General features: G+C 35.0%; 1 pseudogene; it reads left to right on the forward strand.

The window, feature by feature from the left end:
• Positions 1-206: 206 nt before the first annotated feature.
• LOC140523760 (glia maturation factor beta pseudogene) lies at positions 207-637 on the forward strand (annotated as a pseudogene).
• Positions 638-16,487: the final 15,850 nt, after the last annotated feature.

A 16,487-nucleotide genomic window follows, 5' to 3' on the forward strand; every position in this document is an offset into this window, starting at 1 on the left:
TGCCATACTAATCAAACTACCAAAAATCTTTTATAGATCTAGAAAAAAATAATATCAGAATTTACCTGAAGGAACAAAAGATTCAAAATATGAAGGAAATTAATACAAATAAGCGCTATGGAATATGGCATAGCTATACCAGACCTTAAATTATACTAAAAAACAGAGGAAAGACTCTGCCAGGGTCGTGGCCGGCCAGAAGGAAAATGAGTGAATCTCTGGTGGTTTGTGATGTTGCTGAAGATCTAGCGGAGAAACTGGGAAAGTTTAATTTTCGCAAAAAAAACTAACAATGCTGTTATTATAGTGAAGATTGACAGGGATAAATGACTGGTAGTCCTGGATGAAGAGCATGAGGGTCTTTCACCTGTTGGAGCTTAAAGATGAACTGCCTGAATGACAACCTCGCTTCATTGTATATAGTTATAAATATCAACATGATGATGGAAGAGTTTCATACCCTCTGTGTTCTATTTTCTCTAGCCTTGTTGGGTGTAAACTTGAACAACAGATGATGTGTACCAGGAGTAAGAATAAGCTAGTTCAAACAGCTGAATTAACTAAGGTTTTTGAAATAAGAAATACTGAAGACCTAACTGAAGAATGATTACCTGAGAAACTTGAATTTTTCCACTAAAGTGAATGTCCTCTTACTCAAGTATTTATGTATTAACCTGATTATACTGAAATCAGAAATAAATACTTATTTATGCCTAAAAATGCACTGTTATTTACAATTTTATTTCCTGCACAAATAAAAATCTTTAGTTGTTCAAAGTGTCTACAAAGGAGGAGATTCTTCTTACAGTAATGGAAATTTTAAAAGTGTTTCCTCATATTTGTAATAGTTTAGTGGAATACTTCTGCAGGAAATTTTTGCACTCTTGTGACTAACTTCTATTACCTCTGGTTCAGAAATTGTTGCTATTTTCTGACAACATTGGAAAGTGGGTATTTTGACTCCTTTTCACAAATATTAGATATTAGCATTAGTCTTACTTTTCAGTTACGTGAAAGACATTTAAAGGTTTGAATTGTCAGACCCAAATTTGAGCCTATAAGTATAACTTTAGAGTATCATGTATTCTAAGTCCTTTTTCATTAATTCTGTAACTTATTTAGTTCACTACATTTTTCTTTCATAACCTCCAGTATCCATAATTGTCAACTAATGTTAAGTCCCATGGAGTCATAAACTTGAGTATTTCCTGGCGTCTTATGAGTGTTAGTCATTTTAAACCTGTTAATACTGTGCCTTTGATTTGCTAAGTTACTCATTTTAAAAGTTTCTCATTTTAAAATTAATCTTGAGAGATTTATACTGCCAGTAATCCACATTTGATGAAATGAATACTTCTGTAGAGGTCCAAGTAAAATATTTTGTAGTGTCTGATTCTATAATTGACATTTGTAATAAAATCAACTTCATTTCTGCAAATTCCAGCCATTTCCTTGAATTGGTGAATACCTGGCAGCTGAAAGTGAGCATTTTCTACGTATCTGTGATTTAGATTTGTATCATAGAGAAGAAGTATTGTTTTAAACCCTGGTCGTAGTCAACAAAAATAATATGTCAATAAAATTCATCTTGATGCTATAATACTTTACTTATCAGAATGGCATTCCAAGTTAATGAATACTTGAATAATTGAGCTTTTCTTCTATATGTCATTAGCATAAATCCTATGATGAAGGATATCTTAAAATGTCTTTTTAACATGCTTACTTTAAAAGTAGAGATTTTACAGATTTGCCAACCCGGTTCTTCAATTAGTAATACAACAACCAAGTAAAATGATTCATCTTATATCTTGGTAATTTTCTTAAAAATAAATAGCAAAAAGCCAAAAAGAAATTACATTAAAAAGCAGCAATCACTAAAACTACTTGATACTGTCTAAGAAATGGGTAAGTTAGTGGAATAGATTAGGTGCATAAGACACAGTAGTGAATAACTATTGTAATCTACCATTTGATAAACCCAAAGATTCCACCTTTTGAGGTAAAAACTCATTATTTGACAAAAACTTTTGGGAAAACTGGAAAATAGCGTTGTAGAAACTGGGCATAGAGTAAGGTCTGACACCATTACCCAAATAAAGTAAATATGGGAACAAAATTCAGATATATAGGGTGATATTACAAACAAATTAGGGGAGAAAATTAGTGTCTCAATCTATACTCAAGCATATTTTCCTTCTGTCAGGAAGGTATGTAAGGTTTATCAAAAGTCCTTTGGAAACTTGTATGAACATTGCATTGGTCATCTTAAGTGTGTAAATTGTCTTTATAATGCAACTGTTATTAAATTAATTTTGCATCCTCATTCTGTTCCCTTTATTCTGAGTCAGTTCATAGAAATTTTTCAGCTTTCTCTGAAAACTTCCCCTTCAAAGTTTCTCAAAGAACAATACTGTTTCATTTTATTCATATGCCACACTTGTCCAGTTGACAATTATGATAAAAAGAATTTTCAAACAATACCGCAAAAACTATTAACCAAAATTGTTCTGAATTTCTAGAATAAGAGGGTGAAGTAGTAACAGAAAAAAATCTACCATTCACCATGTGAAATTGATCCCAGGAGGAAAACTTACAAGGATGTCAAAGAATAGTTTCAAAAGTGCCAGGTGCAAGAAAAAAATATTACAAACAACAAGAAAAAAATAACGTAGAAATACAGTCAGGATTTCCAAAGATCTAGTAGGTTCCATTCTAAAAGGCTATACAGCTAAGAGCAATATATTTTAAAGAGAAAATGATCTGGGGCTTTGATCAAGAAAATCAAGCATAATCCTGTGCTGGGGATGGAAGCTCAATTCCATGTGGACAGTCTCGGGTGGGTAAAGGTGGGAACTTCTAAATCCTAGAGTTCTCATGAGGCCCCCCAGAAAACAGCAGGGAATCGAGGAGTGAGACCGAGCAATCTCGTGTATTTCCACCTCTTCCCGTGAGAAACGTGATGGGAGGAGCATCCCCCTCGAGAATGTCCCGGATCTGGGCACACCTATTGTTATCTAACAGGCACGGTATTCAGGTGCAAACTATGCGGCTGGAGAGCTTAATTAGGATCAGGAAAGCCTGAAGGCTCTCTTAGCGCGGAGGGGCCCTGACAGACAGAAGGCCTCTCCTCCCTTTCCCTCTCTTCGCTCTCCCCTCCCCCTCTCTCCCCACTTACACTTCTGCTTCCAATCTCTTATTATAAGATCTTTGCCTCCTTGGGAGATTTTCTCTCTCCCTCCTAAGGAAGAGCTTCCCCTGCACATGTAACCGAGACCCTGAATAAAGCCTAACCCTTGTTCGACTCCGGAAAGTCTCTTCTTTCATACGTTTATCCGGTTTGGCCAGCCGAAGACCTGCGATAGAGGTAAGGTAAGACTCGGGTAGCCCTCAGGCCTCTAGGCCTGGCAATCCTGAATGAAAAAAAGGAAATTTGATGAAATAAAAGACTTTCAGATATTTGTTACAGAAAGAGAAAAACTCAATGGAAAATCTAATACAAAAGATGTAGAAGAAATAGAAAGAAAATTAAAGACAAATTACCTGGTACTGATTAAGATCAAGCTGTTTACTTATGTATATGAAAATGTCAGCATTGTTAAAACTGTCAGCATTACTAAGATGGTGTGGAAGAACGTTTGGGAATGAGTTGTGTATTTTGGGGAGATTCTAAAAATCAAAATGGGTAGAAAAAGGTAAAAGAGAGCAATAATATTATAAAAACAGAGCATGAAATGAAGAACTAATACAAAGCAAGAATGTTAGAATGGAGGGCTAGTAATGTTGGAACATTGCCAATTAATAGTCACTTCCTTAAATTGAGTTTTTCTTTTTGCCACCATCTATACATATGTTGGTACACATGAATCCTTTCCCTTTTTCTTTGTTATTTTTGGAAATCTTACATCCAACATTGCTATCACTGAATCAAAAGTTTGCATAGTTTCGTAACTTCAGGGAGTGTAGTTTCAAATTGCTTTGAAGAGTGGACCATCTCATAGCACCACTTAGTAGCATCCTGAATGACACATTAATGAACCTTGAAAATTGTGTATTTACCTACATGTCTTCCAACAGCTGTCATTTTTTCTTTTGTCAGAGTTGCCAATCTCATGAGTGTGAATTAGAACCTCCAAGTTGCTTTAATTTGCTTTTAGAGGCCTCTTTATATTCGTTTCTGAGATAATATCTTGTTCATATCCTTTGACAATTTATCAACTGGGAATTATTTCTTACTTTAATAAACTTGAATCATTTCCTTACGCATTTTGGAAATGAAACTTTATCAAAGAAACTTGCTGCAATCATTTCTCTTAATTTTGTTTCCCTCTTAATTATAGCTCCATTGATTTTGTTTATGCAAAAACTCAAAAAAATATGCAGTGAAAACTGTTCCTCTTATAATCTGTAATCTTTCTCTCCTTGTTTGGGTCATGAACATTTTCCCTACCTATATATTTGAAATATATCTTCCTTGCTCTTCTTTTTTTAAAAAAATCACCCTTTATACATATCATGTATCCATTTAAAGCTCATGATGGTATACTAGCTAAAATAACTTATCTATAATTAAATTTCTGTCTTCCAGTTTTTCCAAAAGGTGTTTTTGGATAGTAGCTTTTCACTCTATCATCTGGAGCCTTTGGATTTAACTGGCAAGAGGGTACTGTATTTGTTTGTATCTCAATTAATTCAGTTAGCATTTGCTATCTTTCAGTCACTATTGTAATAACAAGAAAAAAGAAAGACATTTTCTGCCCTGTGGAAGATTACAATTTAATGGGGGAGGAGGGGAGAGACAAGACAAAAAGAAGCTGAGAAGGTGGAATGAGCCACCAGGTGGTATACTGTGAGAACCCAGGATATTGAAGGAGTTTAAACCCAGAAGAGCTGCTAATGGAAAGTTCTGAAAGTTCAGAGAGCTCTTTAAAGTAAGTTTTGTAAAGTAGTTATCTTTAAAGTAAGACTTTGAAAAGTAAGACTCTATCTTCTTGCCCTCCAGTCAGAGGGCAGAAGCCAGCAAGTAGTTGGGAAGGTATTGGATATCCCAAAATAGTCAAACAGCTTGATAATGAGATTTCAAGCTGATGGAGAGCTACCTGGAAAGTTATGAAAGTTCAGATCCTTCCATAGCAAGGAACCTTCAGATCCTTCTGTGTCTTGAATATATTTCTAATATTTTTATCTCTCCTTCTAAATTATTGTTAAATAGTTTTGACAATTACTGCTTTATATAGGTGGTGCAGTGGATAAAGGGCTGGATCTAAAATCAGGAGGACCTGAGTTCAAATATGGTCTCTGATACTTTTTAGCTATGTAAGTGACTTAACCCTGTCTGCCTCAATTCCTTGTCTGTAAAATGAAATGAAGAAGAAAAAGACAAACCATAAAATGGCATCAGACATGATTGAAATTACTTAACAACAAAAACAAAGTATAAATTGAAATTACTGCTAGTCCCTTTTACTTAACACTTAAAAAAATAATTTCCTCAAGATATTTGACCTTTGTGCATTCTAGATAAAATTCATCTTTATATTTAAATTCTTTGGTAATTTTATTTATATACCATTCAAAAGTATATTAATTTAGATGATTTCCAATTTTTATATTGTTTTTTCTAATGCTGACAAGCAATTAATTTCTTCACCTTGTTAGCTCTGATTTTATTTCTGAGAAAAGTACATTGAAGTTTTTATAGCTATTTTTGTGAGTTTTAGAAAGTATATTTCATTTTTTAAAAGTCTACAGTTATTTTAAATAGAAATTCTTATTTTATTTCTGTATTTTCCTGCTATTTATTTGGGTTGTATGAGGGAGCTGCTTATTTCTGAAGGATTATTATTATTATTATTTATTATTATTATTATTATTATTATTATTATTATTATTATTATTATTATTTGCACTTCAACTCTGCTAGTTATTGTTATAATTATTGGCTCAATAGAGTTCTCTAAATAAACCATTATATCATTTTGGAAATGTTATAATTTGGTTTTCTCTTTGCATATGTTTATTCCCTCAATCATTTTTTTCCTGTATTGCTAGAGGGTAGCATTTCACACTCCAAATTAAACGTTACTTGTGTTCATGGAAATCTTTTTCTTACCCCTAATCTGAATGTGAAATTATGTTGTGCATCTCCGTTACCTCTAATGGTCAGGCCTTGTCTTTAAATAGATTGTTTTTGTTAAGTTGTATCAGTTTTGTCTAATTCTTCATGACCGCATTTGGGGTGTTCTTAGCAAAGATACTCCAATCGTTTGCCATTTCTTTTTTCAGATAATTTTACAAATAGGAAACTAGGGGAAACAGGGTTAAGTGATTTGCCCAGGGTTACAGAGCTAGTAAGTGTCTGAGGCCAGATCTGAACTCAGTTAGATGAGTCTTCATGACTCTAAGCCCAGCACTCAACTTATTACACCACCTAAGTATAGTAGATAATATTAATAATAGTAATAGATACTACTAAATAAATTAATAAAAGGTCAATTTTTCTTATACTCTCTACGTATTTAGTAGAAATGAATCAAGTTTGTTTTTTTTTTCTTTTCCTATTTGTGTAGTGACATAATTTTTGCTGTTATGGGTATTAGTATGGTCAACTATGCCAATAATTTTATTAAAAATTAATGGAAGCAGCTAGGTGGTGGAGTAGATAGAACACCAGTGCAGGAGTCAGGAGGACCTGAGTTCAAATCTCACCTCAGACACTTGACACTCACTAGCTGTATGACCTTGGGCAAGTGACTTAATCCCAATTGCCTCAGTCTGGATCTTCTCTAGTCATCCTGATGAATATCCAGTTACTGGATTCAGATGACTCTGGAGGAGAAGTGAGACTAATGACCTGAACAGCCCTCACTCCCTCAAAACAAAATCAAGGGCAAGTCATGTCATCATTCGGCAACGAAGGACTAACACACTAAAAGTTAATAACCCTCAATTGTTGGTTTTAAAAAGAAAATAAACTTGGCCATCATATGCAATCCTTTTGATATGCTACTGAAATCTCTTTGCTAATATATCATTTAACCTTTTATGGCAAGGTTCTGCAGTTTTCTGTTTTTGCTTTCCTTGGTGTAGCAAGAAAGATCATAGCTAAATGATATTTTTCCAATTTTTTTTATCAAACAGCTTTTGTAATATTTTAAATGAATTGTTCCTTTAATGTTTGATGAAACCACCTAAATCTACTTGATACCAGACTGTTGTTTTCCCTCCACCCCCTTTGGTACACATTTAAATTTTGTTCAATTTCATTTTCTAAGATTGGATGAATTAAATCATGTTTTTCTTATTCTACTTAGCTACTTATTATAAACTTCTATAGTTTCAAATATTCTTTAATTTAATTTGTCAGTTTTATTGTATATGTATTAGTATAAACATATAAAGTGTAATACAAGATAATGTTATATTATAGCCTATTATAATATAAAATATCATCTATGATATAATTGAACAATATAATAATTTCCTTTGTTTTTTCATCTTTTGTTGTGAATTCACCTTCCCCCAGCCCCTTATACCTAGTAATCTGGTTTTCCTTTTGGAAATTAAATTAGATAATTACCCATTGTATTGGATTTTTCAGACAACGATCTATTACTTTCACATGTTCAACTTTTCTTCCAATTATTTTAATTACTTTCTTGACATTTAGGATTAACATTTCACAAGCATTTCAAGGACATTTTTTCAATAAGTTTATGCTTAAATAATTTATATGTTCTTATCTTTTTTGCTAATTAATGCAGTTATAAATGCACATATTCCCAAAACACTTCTTCACATACGTGTCTAAGTTTTGTAGGTTATATAATTATTGTCGTTATCTTTCTTGAAATTATCTATTGTTATTGCAACATTCATGCATTGTTGATGGAGTTGTGAAATGATACAACCATTATGGAAAACAATTTGGAACTATATCCAAAGGGCTATCAAGCCGTGATCTAGCAATGAAATTACTAGTCTGTATCCTAAGGGAATAATTTAAAATTGGGAAAGGGCCCACTTGTACATAAATATTTACAGCATCTCTTTTTGCAGTGGCAAAGAATTGGAAATTGAGGGGATGTCCATCAATTGGAGAATGACTGAACAAGTTGTGGTTTATGAATTTAATTGGATACTGCTGTGCTATAAGAAATGATGGCAGACAGATTTTGGAAAAATCTGGAAGGACTGATATGAACTGATGCTCAATGAAGTGAACAGAACCAGGGGAACACTGTACACATGAACAACATTTAATGATGAACTATGATAGACTTAGTTCTTCTTAGCAATACAGTGATCTAAGACAATTACAAGAGGCTCTTGATGGAGAATGCTATCAAAATTCAGAAAAAGAACTATGGGGTCTGAATGCAGACCTAAGCATACTATTTTCACTTTATTTTTTTTCTTGTGGTTTTCCCCATTTTTGTTGATTCTTCTTTCACAACATAACTAATATGGAAATATGTTTAATATGATTGTACATGTACAATTTTTCTGTGAAATTTCATTAATATAATTGTGTCACTTTTTATGCAATAAGATTTTCTTAATACTTATGCTTTTTCGTATTCCTTTTGTAGGTTTTTTTCTAAATCCCAAAGAGGTATATTGATATTTCCTTATTATTGCAGTTTTCTTGTATTTTGACCTACAACACATTTAGCTTTTATTTTAGATATTTAGAGAGTATATCATTTATTTTATACGTGCTAAACATTGATATATATTTTTTATGCTACATTTCATCATAATGTTGTTTTATCTCTTTTAATTAAATCTAATTTTAATTTGTCTTGTCCGATATCATAATTACTAATCTTGTTCCCCTTTTACTTTAGTTGAAGCATAATAGATTCCGTATTAGCACCTAATTGTAAATATAAATATATGTATGCACACACACACACACACATATATGAAATGTACCTGTATGTGTGTGTGTCTGTATGTTTTATATACATAAAAACACACATGTGTATACACATACACATATATTCATATTAATTTTAATGTTTCAGATGTATACAACAAACTTTTGAATTTTTTTCAGAAATTCTCTTATTCTTTTTCATTTTATAGATTAGTTTATCTCATTTACATTAACAGTTATGATTGGTAATAATATATTTATCTCCAGCCTATCCTCTTTTTTTCTTTTTTTCCTTTGCTCCATTTTCTGAGGAAAATGGTTAGCAAAGAATATATTCAGTAACCATGCCCTAGGCTTGAAGCAATTTGCTTCTGTTCTCTTCTTTTTCTGTCACCTACTCTTTAATTGTAAGTTCTTACCCCTTTTTCCTTTAAAATTCCAATCCTCTTTGGTTTCACTTAATTTTGATTAAAACTAATCCCTTCCTGAATACATTCCGAATTCTCCCTTTTACTCCCTTCTGTCTCCCGTCATCCTTTTACTTTCCATTGTTGTGTGAAATGTATTTCTGCACCCAACTCTTTGTGTAAATATGTCCTCCTTTGATGAGTACCACTGAAAACAAGGTTCTTGTTCCCTCATTCGTCCTACCTTTTGTTCCTTTTTTATATGATTTTTAATTGATATATTATACCATATGATTTCCACTATTCTTTCTCCTACTTGTCCCCTTGTCTATAGCCTGTTACCTTGCCAATTCCTTTCCTTTTCCCTTTCCTTTCTTCCGTAAATAATGGCAAAACATTACAAAACCTCTTCTAGGCTCTCTGGCCTGTTTCACTCCCTATATTGTTCTTAATCTTTATAGGATTCTGAGGTGACACTTGTATCATATACTTATCATATAAGTAAGCAAACATTGAATCCTTTTTTTTTACTTCCTTCTAATTGTTCCCTTTTATTTACCATTATGTCTTACTCTTGATACCTCTTCTGGCATTTCATTATTTCTACTTAGCTTTCTTCATTTCATCAGGAAGACTCAGAAGTACTTCCCCTTTAATTAATGCTTCATTTTCTTTCCTATTGGATTATCTTGATTTCCATTGGGTAAGTTATTATTGGTTGAGAGTCTATATCTTTTTGTCTTTTGTACTACTGTATTTAAAGTTTTCTACTCTTTTGGGTTGCTCCTGCTAAGTTTTGTGTGATCCTGACTATGAATCCTTGTTTTATGAATATTACTTTCTTCATGAAAGTGAGATTTGAGTTGTCTTAAAAGAAGCCAAAGATTCTATTCTGGATTTTGTCTACCATGGTGTTTCTGGGGCTTTTGATTACTATCCACTCTCTGTCACCACTTCTGGTGGATTCTTTCTATTTTCACATTACCCTCTAATTAAAATAGATTTGGACTGTCTCACTTTTGTCCTTTTAGTCCAGCAATAATTTTGTACCTGACACATTATGTATGGTTAAGAAATGCTTCTTGTTTGATACAAAGTGAAAATACCAATAAAAAATATTGAAGAGTAAGTGAAAGAGATATTTCTTGATCAGAGTTATTTAAAAGACTGAGAAAATGGGGCCATAGCATATCCAGGGATTTTTCTGAAGGATAAGAGATATTAAGTATGATTTTTTTTCAGTAAGGTTAGTTTTTGTGAACACAAGCTAGGAATATATCCTTGTGACATGTCAGAAAGGAAAAGGCATATGCCACTCTGTATTCCTTGGATATTTGAAAAAATATGTTTATAATTTGGATATTAATTAAACTTGAGACAGTCACTTCACACAACAAACCAAAATAAATTCCTGTGTCACCAAATAGTAAAAAAAAAAAAAAAAAAAAAAAGAATTTGCATTTGGATTCCAAGGTCATACGTACAAATTCTACTCATTACCTGAGGTACTTTGAGGAAGTATCCTATACTCTCAGGTTCTCACTTTCCTTATTTTAAATGAGAAGGTTGCACTTAATAACCTCTAAGGTATGCTCCAGGATTAAATTTATGATCCCATGGCTCTTTCCTTTGACTTGATTCCATTTTGCTTTCCAGTGCTATATGTACTTTCCTGTATGCAGAAAGGACCATGTTATGAATAAGCTCCTTAAAAACTTAATATTTTGGAGCCAAGATGATGGAGTAGAAAGCTGGACCTGCAGAAACTCCCCCATGTAGCCAGTAAAATACCTGTAAAAATGACTCAAACAAGTTCTAGAGCAGCAGAAGTCACAAAATGACAGAGCGAAATAGATTTCCAGCCCAAAATAGCCTGGAAGGCCAACAGGAAAGATCTATCACACCAGGCATGGAAGAGAGCAGTCCAGCATGGGCCACATGGTGAGGCAGGGACAGGACCCAGAATAGACTGCAAGGAGCCACCTGCAGCAGCAGTTCCCAGATTTCTCAACCTACAAACGACAAAGACAGCTTCAAAGGACAGTGAGGAAGCTCCTTCACCCAGGAGAAGGGAACATAGTTTGTATCACTTGTAGCCACTACTGCAGCAGCAGCATCCATTTTCAGAGCTCAATGCCTAAAGACCCTGGGGATATTGAGCCACCGATTTGAATTTCAGCCCTGAGCAGTGGCCCTGCCCTTCACCTAAAGCCCCTCAGGAAATTGAGCAACTGATCTGAATGTCAGCCCTGAGTACAGCCCTGGGGTGAGGAGGAACATTGGTGTGGTGGAGGTGGAGGCAGTTGTACAGAGTGAATTCTACTACTTCCAGATTCTGGGGAGAAAAGTTTTTCTTTGCTCCCAGACCAGTGTGCATGCCAGGAGAGCAGTAAACTCCTCTGCCTTGATTGTGCCACCTTGGAGAAACTGAAAACTTACAGGACTCCAGAATATGCCCTCTTCTTGTCAAAGGACTCAAAATCAAGAAACTGGCTGGGAAAATGTCAAAAACAGGGAAAAATAAGACTACAGAAGGTTACTTTCTTGGTGAACAGGTATTTTCTTCCATCCTTTTGGATGAAGTAGAACAATGCATACCATCAGAAGAAGGTAAGGCTTCCAAAACCACCAAAGTAAATATGCAATGCTCTCAGGGCATAGAAGAGCTCAAAAAGGATTTTTAAAATCAAGTAAGAGAGGTGGAGGAAAAATTAGGAAGAGAAATTAAAGTTATGAAAGAAAATCATGAAAAGTGAGGCAACAGCTTGCTAAAGTAGACCCCAAAAAATGCTGAAGAAATTAACACCTTTAAAAATTGTCTAACTCAATAGGCAAAAGAGGTCCAAAAAGCCAATGAGGAGAAGAATGCTTTAAAAAGCAGAATTATCCAAATGAAAAAGGAAGTTCAAAAGCTCATTGTTCCAATATGGTTTTGTAAAAATTAGAATGGAACAGATGTAAGCTACTGACTCTATGAGAAACCAAGAAATTACAAAACAAAACCGTAAGAATGAAAAAATAGAAGATAAAGTCAAATATCTCACTGGAAAAACAACTGACCTGGAAAAGAGATCCAAGAGAAACAATTTAAAAAGCATGGGACTACCTGAAAGGTATGATCAACCAAAAATCCTTGACATCATCTTTTATGCAATTATCAAGAAAAACTGCCCTGATACTATAGAACGAGAGGTCAAAATAAATATTGAAAGAATCCACTGATCAGCTCCTGAAAGAGATGTGAAAAGAGAAATTCCTAGGAATATTGTAGCCAAATTCCAGAGCTCCCACGTCAAGGAGAAAATATTGCAAGTACCTAGAAAGAATCAATTCTAGCAATGTGTAAATAGAATCAGCATGACACAAGATCTAGTAGCTTCTACATTAATTGATTGAATGACTTGGAATATGATATTCCAGAAGTCAAAGGAACTAGAATTAAAACAAAGAATCACCAAACAAGCAAAACTGCCTGTAACACTTGAGGGGGGAAAGTGGTTATTCAAAGAAATAGAGGACTGTCAAGCATTCTTGACAAAAAGACCAGAACTGAAAAGAAAATTTGACTTTCAAACAATATTTTCTGTCTCTTCTTTAGTCAAAAATTCTTCCTTTCTCCATAAATCTGATAAATACACTACTCCTTGTTCCTTCACTTTGTCCATGGTGTCAACCTTTATACCTAGATTGTGTACCCATTTGGACTTTATTCTTGTGCACAATGTCAGGAATGGGTCAATGACTACTTCCTGCTGCACTGTTATCCAGTTTTCCCAGCAATTTTTGTCAAACAGTGAGTTCTTATCCCAGAAACTGGGGTCCTTGAGTTTATTAAACAGGAGGTTGCTATACTCCTTGCCTACTGTGTCTTGAATGCTTAGTGTGTTCCACTTGTCTACCCTTCTGTTCTCCAGCCAGTACCAAGTGGTTTTGATAATTGCTGCTTTGTTATACAATTTGAGATCTGGTAGTGCTAGACCACCTTCCTGAGTATTTTTTTTCATTAGTCCCTTTCATATTCCGGACCTTTTGTTCTTCCAGATGAATTTTGATATTACTTTATCCAGCTCTAAAAACAATTATCTGATAGTTTAATTGGTATGGCACTAAATACATAAATTAATTTAGGTATCATTGTCATTTTTATTATACTAGCTCGGCCAATCCATGAGTAAATGATGTTTTTCCACTTACTTAGATCTGACTTTATTTGTGCAAAAACTGTCTTGTAATTGTGTTCATATAGTCTCTGGGTTTCTTTTGGCAGGTAAACTTCTAAGTATTTTACAGCATCTACAGTAGCTTAAAATGGGATTTCTCTTTCCATCTCTTGCTGTTAGACTTTGTTGCTAATATACAGGAACGCAGAAGATTTCTGCAGGTTTATTTTGTAACCTGTAACTTTGCCGCAGTTGTTTATTATTTCAAGTAATTTTTTACTTGAATCTCTGGGATTCTCTAAGTATATGATCATATTGTTTACAAAGAGTGATAACTTAGTTTCTTCTTTGCCTATTCTTATTCCTTCAATTTCTTTATCTTGTCTAATTGTTACAGCTAACATTTCCAGTACCATATTGAATAATAGTGGTGATAATGGACATTCTTGTTTCACCTCTGATCTTATTGGGAATGCATCTAGCTTGTCTCCATTGCATATAATGCTTGCCGAAGGTTTTAGGTAGGTACTGCTTATTATTTTATGGAAAGTCCCTTTATTCCTATGTACTCCAGTATTTTTAAGAGGAATGGGTGTTGTATTTTGTTGAAAGCTTTTTCTGCATCTATTGAGATAATCATGTGATTTTTTCTTAGTTTTGTTCTTGAGATGATCGATAATGCTAACAGTTTGCTGAATATCGAACCAGCCCTGCATTCCTGGTATGAATCTGACCTGATCATAATGTATTATTCTCGTGATAAGATGCTGTATTCGTTGTGCTAAAATCTTAATTAAAATTTTCATAGGGGAGGAGTCAAGATGGAGGAGTAGAAAGATACACATATACTAGCTCAAACCCACAGCCCATAAAATACCTGTGAAGAAGAACTCCCAACAAGTTCTGGAGCAGCAGAAGCCACACAACAATGAAGTGGAGGAGATTTCTGTTCCAGAGAGCCCTGAAAAACTGACATGAAAGGTTCATCGTGCACCAGACCTGGAGCAGAGCCCAGCCCTGTCTTGGCTGCACAGCACCAAAAGGAGGATATCCAAGCAGGCTTCAGGGACAGAATCTCCAGCAGCCTCGCAGGTCCCTCCACCCACGGGTGCTAAAGGTCAGTGAGAGAGTCTTTTTGGCTCACAGACAAGGGAGCTGGGTGTTCCCATAGCTCAAGGCCCCTTGGGAGGCAGCAGAAGAGACAACAGCAGACAGGGGCTTCGAAAGCAGGCAGGAGCTCAGATCCATGGTTGAAGGTCTCCTCGTAAAAGCCCTGAGGGAACTGAGCCCTTTGTGGCAGCCCCGCCGCCACCTGAGCACCTAAGCTTAATCTCACATTGAATAGCAGCCCTGCCCCGCCAAAGCCCTAAGGCTGGGAAGCACCATTTGAATCTCAGACCCCAAGCACTGGCTGGGCAGATCTGGAGGCGAGGAGGCAGTGGACAGGACACTCAGAAGTCAATTCACTGGCTGGGAAAATGCCCAGAAAAGGGAAAAAATTATGATCATAGAAGGTTACTTTCTTGGTGAACAGATATCTCCTCCCTTCCTTTCAGATGAGGAAGAACAATGCTTACCATCAGGGAAAGACACAGAAGTCAAGGCTTCTATATCCCAAACATCCAGAATAAATATTCAATGGACTCAGGCCACTGAATAGCTTAAAAAGGATTTTGAAAATCAAGTTAGAGAGGTGGAGGAAAAACTGGGAAGAAAAATGAGAGAGACGAAAGAAAAGCATGAAAAGAAGGTCAACACCTTGCTAAAGGAGACCCAAAAAATGCTGAAGAAAATAACACCTTGAAAAACAGGCTAACTCAACTGGCAAGAGATGTTCAAAAAACCAATGAGGAGAAGAAGGCTTTCAAAAGCAGAATTAGTCAAATGGAAAAGGAGGTCCAAAAGCTCACTGAAGAAAATAGTTCTTTCAAAATTGGAATGGAACAGATGGAGGCTAATGACTTTATGAGAAACCAAGAAATCACAAAACAAAACCAAAAACATGAAAAAATGGAAGATAATGTGAAATATCTCATTGGAAAAACAACTGACCTCGACAATAGATCCAGGAGAGACAATTCAAAAATTATGCAACTACCTGAAAGCCATGATCAAAAAAAGAGCCTAGACATCATCTTCCATGAAATTATCCAGGAAAACTGCCCTGAGATTCTAGAACCAGAGGGCAAAATAAGTATTCAAGGAATCCACTGATCACCGCCTGAAAGAGATCCAAAAAGAGAAACTCCTAGGAACATTGTGGCCAAATTCCAGAGTTCCCTGGTCAAGGAGAAAATATTGCAAGCAGCTAGAAAGAAACAATTCAAGTATTGTGCAAATATAATCAGGATAACACAAGATCTAGCAGTTTCTACATTAAGGGATCAAAGGACATGGAATGGGATATTCCAGAAGTCAAAGGAACTAGGACTAAAACAAAGAATCACCTACCCAGAAAAACTGAGTATAATACTACAGGGGAAAAAATAGTCTTTCAGTGAAATAGAGGACTTTCAAGCATTCTTGATTGAAAGACCAGAGCTGAAAAGAAAATTTGACTTTCAAACACAAGAATGAAAAGAAGCATGAAAAGGTAAACAGCAAAGAGAAGTCATAAAGGACTTACTAAAGTTGAACTATTTTCATTCCTACATGGAAAGACAATATTTGTAACTCTTGAAACTTTTCAGTATCTGGGTAGTTCGTGGGATTACATACACACACACACACACACACACACAGAGCACAGAGTGAATTGAATAGGATGGGATCATATCTTAAAAAAATGAAATTAAGCAGTAAGAGAGAAATACATTGGGAGGAGAAAGGGAGAAATGGAATGGGGCAAATTATCTCATAAAAGAGGCAAGTGAAAGACTTTTCAGTGGAGGGAAAAAGAGGGGAGGTGAGAGAACAAACATGAAGCTTACTCTCATCACATTCCACTAAAGGAAGGAATAAAATGCACACTCATTTTGGTATGAAAACCTATCTTACAATACAGGAAAGTGGGGGTAAAGGGGATAAGCAAGGTTGGGG

Source organism: Notamacropus eugenii, chromosome 1, assembly GCF_028372415.1.
Source record: "Notamacropus eugenii isolate mMacEug1 chromosome 1, mMacEug1.pri_v2, whole genome shotgun sequence".
Lineage (NCBI taxonomy): Eukaryota > Metazoa > Chordata > Mammalia > Diprotodontia > Macropodidae > Notamacropus > Notamacropus eugenii.